Below are 5,833 nucleotides of genomic sequence, written 5' to 3' on the forward strand. Positions count from 1 at the left end.
TTTTTTTGGTTTGGTTTGGTTTTATTATTTTCTAATTTTGAGAGAGAGGGGGGGGGGGGGTGATAGAATCCCAAGCAGGCTCCACACTCTGCGCACTGCCCACGTGTGCAGGGCTTGATCTATGACCCTGGGATCGTGACCTGAGCCGAAATCGTCAAGAGTCAGACACACTTAACTGCCTGAGCCCCCCAGGGGCTCAACTGTTTTCTTTTTTTTTTTCTCTTTTAAATTTTTTGGGGGGGGGTCTCAACTGTTTTCATTTGAGAAAGGAAGTTTGTAGAAAATTAACCAGCATCACTTGGCACGAAGGAAAAGTAAATGTAGAAGTGGCTAGAATGAAAACAGTCGAGTCGAGTCTCCCAGACACCCGGCTGGAGGGGCCTCCCCAGGGCTCAGCATGGGGGCCTCTCGGCTGCAGGGTGGACGTCCCGCGTGGACACAGGAGGGAGGGTGCGAGTCTTCCACAGGACGCTTTGCCACCAGGGGAAGGAAACTAGACCCACAGACAGAAACCAGACAGCCCCACGCAGGTGGCATGGGTGGTTGTGTCCCCCCCCCCCAATCCATATGTTGAGGTCCTGACCCTCAGAGCTCAGAATGGGACGTTATTTGGGAATAGCGTTGTTGCAGTTAAGGGGAGGTCACGCTGGAGTAAGGTGGGCTCTGAAGCAATGACTGGTGTCCTTGGGGCCTTGGGGACACAGGCCGGGAGAAGCCCTATGAAGATGGGGCCACGATGGGTGACGCTTCCACGGGCCAAGGAGGGCTGATGGCCAGCGGTCCCCCAGTGACGCCGGGAGAGCCCGGGGCAGGGGCAGCCCTGTGAGGCCTCCTGGGCTGCGCCCTCCCGAGTCCTGAGGATCAGTGTTTTGGCTGCAGCAGGATGGCACCCAGCAGATACGAGGGAAATGAAACATCGAAGAGTTGGGGTGCGCCGTGATGCGGGGCGTTCCCATGGACGTGTGGGACACGGATTGTGTGGATGTGCCTTGACAGACCACAGGTGTTCCTGGGCTGGGCGGGAGATGGCGTTGGTGACACAGGGGCGTGGGGGTAACTGCCTAGGAGATGGAAGCCCAGGCCTGGAGAAAGGAATGTACGCGTCCTCTGCCTCCAGGTGACCCATAAGGACAGAGGCTGAGGGTGGGGTCGCAAAGGGAACAGTTTGCCTGGGTGGCCGCTGTAGGAAATCATGATCTGGGGGCTTAAAGCACAGGGGTGTGTCCTTCCATCTGGAGGGCAGAGCCTGCGATCCGGGTGGGGCAGGCGGAAAGGTCCCTCGCGGGGATGATGGGGCGGCGGCGGGGCTCCGTGCTCTCAAATCCCGGGGGCCGGACCATCCCAGAGCAAGGTGTCCCCTCAGCCAGCCCCAGGGACAGGTCTTTCCTGCCTCTCCCAGTTAAATACTAACAGTAGAATGTAAGACAAAATTTAACATTTGTTAACGTCATTTAAAAATCTGTTCATTACATTCTAAGATTAAAAAAATAATGTTTTTTAGAAAAAGGAACGAGTCGTATTTTTTTTGTTTTTGCAGAGCGGGCAGCTCTGTTCTGTCAGCTGCTGCGTTCAGTACGTTGTGACCTGTTTGGGCCCAACGTAAAGACTGGGGGGCAGAGCTTTATGTGGGGGGGTCAAGAGAGCAGGAGCCGGCAGGGCGGCCAGGCTGCGGGCAGTCGGGGCCCCGTCCCTCTGCGACGCTTTGGAAGGCACTGAGCCTGTCTCAGGTTGTCCGTGTTTGGGGGTTGGAGGGCCCTGACCGTGCCCTCAGGTGGGGCGTGGTGGGTGCTGGCCCACGTGCGCGTGTGCGTATCTGTGTGCATGCGTGTGCATTCACTTGTTTTGTTCCGAGCTGAATTAAATATCCCTCCATTTATATGTTGGAAGTCCTAACCCCCAGGGTCACAGAAGGTGACCTTCTTTGGAAATAGGTCACTGAAGGAGTAATTTTTCAAGTTAAAGTGAGGCCACACTGGAGGAGGGTGGCCCTAATCCAGTACGTCAGGTGTCTGTAAAAAGTGGACATTGGGACACAGACAGACCCCCTGAAGATGGGGCCGAAGTGGGGGTGACGCTTCCACAGGCCAAGGCTGCAGTGACGCCCGGTGGCGCTGGGAGAGCCGGGACAGACTCTGTCAGCAGGAACAGCCCTGTGAAGCTTGATCTTGGACGGTTCAGGACTTGGAATTTCATCACAGCCTTTGGGGAACCACAATTCATCCCAAAACAGTGGCCGGCTCCGCTTCTTTAGGAGATTCTGGGGCTGCTGTTTCAAGTACCACAAACTGGGTGGCTTGAGACGACGATTTGTCCTAAATTCTGGAGCCCCGAAGCCTGAAGTCAAGGTGCTGCAGGGCTTGCGCTCCCTGCGGAGGCTGCCGGAGGGCGGGGGGGGACTTGCAGCTTCGGGGGCCCCGAGGGTGCCTTGGTGTGTGGCTGCGTGCCTCCCAGGTCTGCTCTTGACCGTGGCCTAAAAAGGCCCCAGCTGTTGACTCATGGCCCACCCTGATCCAGCATGGCCTCACCCTTATGTAATCACCTCTGCGAAGACAAAGGACCCTATTTCTTTTTTTTTTTTTTTTCTTTGAGAGAGAGAGAGAGCGTGAGCAGGGGAGGGTCAGAGAGAGAGGGAGTCACAGACTGAAACAGGCTCCAGGCTCTGAGCTGGCAGTCAGCACAGAGCCCGATGCGGGGCTCGAACCCACGAACCGCGAGATCATGACCTAAGCGAAAGTCGGACGCTTAACCGACTAAGCCACCCAGGCGCCCCAAAAGGACCCTATTTCCAAATAAAGTCCCACTCTGAGGTTCCAGGTGGACGTGAATTTGGAGGGGACACTATCCAGCCCTCTACCTCGCCCCCTGGGAGTGGGGTGGAGGAGCTCCTCATCTGGATCTGTCGTGACAAACAGCGCATTGCGTGTCCCCTGCTCAGGTGACAAGGCCGTCCTGGTTTGCTGGGACCTTCAGGGTTTTAGCACAGGAATCTCAGGTCCGAGGAGGCTGCTGTGCGCTGGGCATTTGGCTCGCCTTTGGTGCGGGAATCAGACGTCTCTGAAGCCACCAGAGGTCAGAAGACCACTGTCTGGGTCACATTTAACACAAGCAGGTAGGGGGTACCTCCCGCCCAGCAATCCCAGAGGAGGATCTTATTGGCTCGCTCTGGGCCAATCAGAGGTGGCTGGGTGATCACATGCCCAGCCCTGGTTGCTGGGGTCCCTTCTCAGAGGATGGGAGACCCCGACCTCGTTCCAGCCCGGAGCTCCTGCACCCTCTCCCAGTAACTCCCGGCTTTCTTCTCACTGGCTACCCCTCACTGCCTCTCACGTGCCTTCTGGCCTCGGTTTCCCCTCCACAGCTCACGTCATCCAGAGAGGACTGAGCGTGTGGCACCAGGCCTCACCTTGGGTTGAATGCTCTCTTCAACCATAGCCACTGGGAGTGGGGGCCGCTGCTTCGTGACCCCCCCCCACATATCGGGGATGGGGAGGTAGAACAGCGTGGGCCAGTGTTACCCACCAGTGGAGGGTACCAGCGTCGCACGTTTGAAGCCAGGGGACAGTGGGCAAATCACTTCTTTGTAAACCTCAGTTTCCACATCTCGGAAACAGGAATGTGCACGCCCGCATCCCTGCCCCGCAGGGAAAGACCTGGCTGCAGGGAGCGAAAAGCCAATTCAGTTTGGCAGAAGTGACCCCCGGCGCCTGCTTGTGCCTGGACGCTGTTGCTGGACCCCAGGATGCAGGCCTGTTCCTCGGCTGGGGCCTCTCCGAGGACAGGGAGAGAGGTGGGCCTGCCTCTGGTAAGGGTGGGGGACCGAAGGGGTCGCCTCCCTGAAACCCACAGCTGTTCGGGATTTATCGGGAGGCTGGGGTTTTGTTTGGCTTTCCCGGGTCGGGGGATGGGCAATGGAGAGAGCAGCTCACCCTCTTTACAATGTTCTTATTGTACTGAGAGCTCCCACGGGGCCGTTTCCCACCCCAGCTTTCCAAACGGTGTCCCCATGATCAAAGCTAAAAGGGGGCGGGGACATGGGGACCGCATTTGAAGTGGGTCAAAAATAAGGAAGCACAGAGGCCGTTGGGTTTTTCGGAGACTCTGAGCGATGAGGGAGATGTTCATTTGAGGCAGAAGGTCCTGTGCTGGCCATTCTTTATTCATGATTCCCATAATATACCTGAGGAGGCCAAGGTTAGTCCTAACTTGCAGTCGAGAATGTGGAGAACCAGAGAGGTGGGTGACCTGCGCACAGTCACACAGCCTTTTACTGGCACAACCCCAGACTTGACCTCACTTTTCACGTTCTTTCAGCTGCATAGCCACGCCACTTTTTACAGGGGCGAGGCTGGAGCTTAGGGTTAAGGCCGAAATACCTCTGGAGGAGAGGTCACCATGTCTCCTGACTCCCTGGGAGCTGAGCACAGAGAGCAGATTTTCCTAAGAGAGGAGAGGGGAGATGAGGCCAAGAAGTCCAGGGAAACAAACCCCCGAGTTCTCCAGAATCTGGGAGGGCCGTGCAGTTCATTCATTCACTCATTTAGTCATTTATTTGCCACACACAGTGATCACGCACAGACTGGGTACCTACCGGGTGCACCAACACAGCAGTGAGCGGAGCGGAAGTGGTCCCCAGCCTGGCCTGGCTGGTGCGCGAGATACATTTTTCCTCCTTTCTTTCTCTCTTTTCATTCTCTTTTTACTAGTAATCCATTGAGCACTGTATTTAGAGGAGGCTGATTTTAAACAAACCTACTGCATGGAAAGGGTCAGGACGCAGTGAGAAGGGACAGCCCCATCGTGGCTCAGACCCCGGGGTCCCAAACAGACCAGGGCCAGCCATTCGCTGCCGACAAAATCCAAAGGCAGAGAAACCGAGTGGTGGTAACATGAGAAATTTATTTCAGTGAGGCCACCGCCGGGAAGACGGAAGACAGCGGACTAGCGTCTCAAGACCATGTCCCAAGTGACGAAAACACTTCCAGATTTATATAAGGAAACTGTGGGACAAAGGTCAGTGGGTACGAGCAGAGCTGGTGGGCAGGGAGGTCGAGCTAATCACTGTCCCGGGGTCAATCATGAGTGGGGTCTTATTGGAGGACAGTCCCTCCTGCTTGTGGGGGTAAATTTTGGTTCCCATCAGGGAGGGGATGGTTCCCTGCAGGCTCTTTTGCCTGAATTAAGAGATAAGTTGGTTGGGGCGCCTGGGTGGCTTAGTCGGTTAAGCGTCCGACTTTCGCTTGGGTCATGATCTCGCGGTTCGTGGGTTCGGGCCCCGCGTCGGGCTCTGTGCTGACTGCCAGCTCAGAGCCTGGAGCCTGTTTCAGTCTGTGTCTCCCTCTCTCTCTGACCCTCCCCTGCTCACGCTCTCTCTCTCTCTCTCCTAGAAATAAATAAAACATTAAAAAAAAAGAGAGATAAGTTGGAAACAAGTTGATGAATTAGAAAGTACCCACCGAGGTCGAACGGAGGTGGCTGGAGTCCCGGGTCACTAACGCCAGCCTCTGCAAGCGCTTGGCCTGCCCCCCGCCCCCACATGGCACCGGGCCTTTCCAGCCTGTTTGCTCTGCACCCCGTCCGGGCACCACCAGCAGGGCGGCACTCTTCCGTCTGATCCCATCTTTCTTCCGGGGTGCTGCGCCCGCCCCACGCCGCTCTCAAGACGCCGTGAAGGGCCGCGCCTATTATTCACTGCCCGAACCCCCGCAGGGCCGGGGACCCCCGGGAAAGCTGCGCCCGCGGCCCTGCAGCACCCACCCTGGGATCCCGGGGGAGGCCCTGCAGGCCGCGCCCGATCAGGCGGACCTGACCCCGCCCCCCCAGCTTCCACTGCCCC

At 57.0% G+C, this 5,833-nt stretch overlaps 1 long non-coding RNA gene across 1 annotated transcript; it reads right to left on the reverse strand.

Moving 5' to 3' along the window:
* Positions 1-4,876: 4,876 nt before the first annotated feature.
* Positions 4,877-5,805, reverse strand: LOC144228680 (uncharacterized). Its single transcript, XR_013334246.1, has 2 exons — positions 5,454-5,805; positions 4,877-4,997 (listed from the first exon to the last, which is right to left on the reverse strand). It is a non-coding gene; the product is annotated as an uncharacterized LOC144228680 (long non-coding RNA).
* Positions 5,806-5,833: the final 28 nt, after the last annotated feature.

The sequence above is a fragment of the Crocuta crocuta genome, unplaced genomic scaffold (genome assembly GCF_008692635.1).
Source record: "Crocuta crocuta isolate KB4526 unplaced genomic scaffold, BGI_CrCroc_1.0 scaffold443, whole genome shotgun sequence".
Lineage (NCBI taxonomy): Eukaryota > Metazoa > Chordata > Mammalia > Carnivora > Hyaenidae > Crocuta > Crocuta crocuta.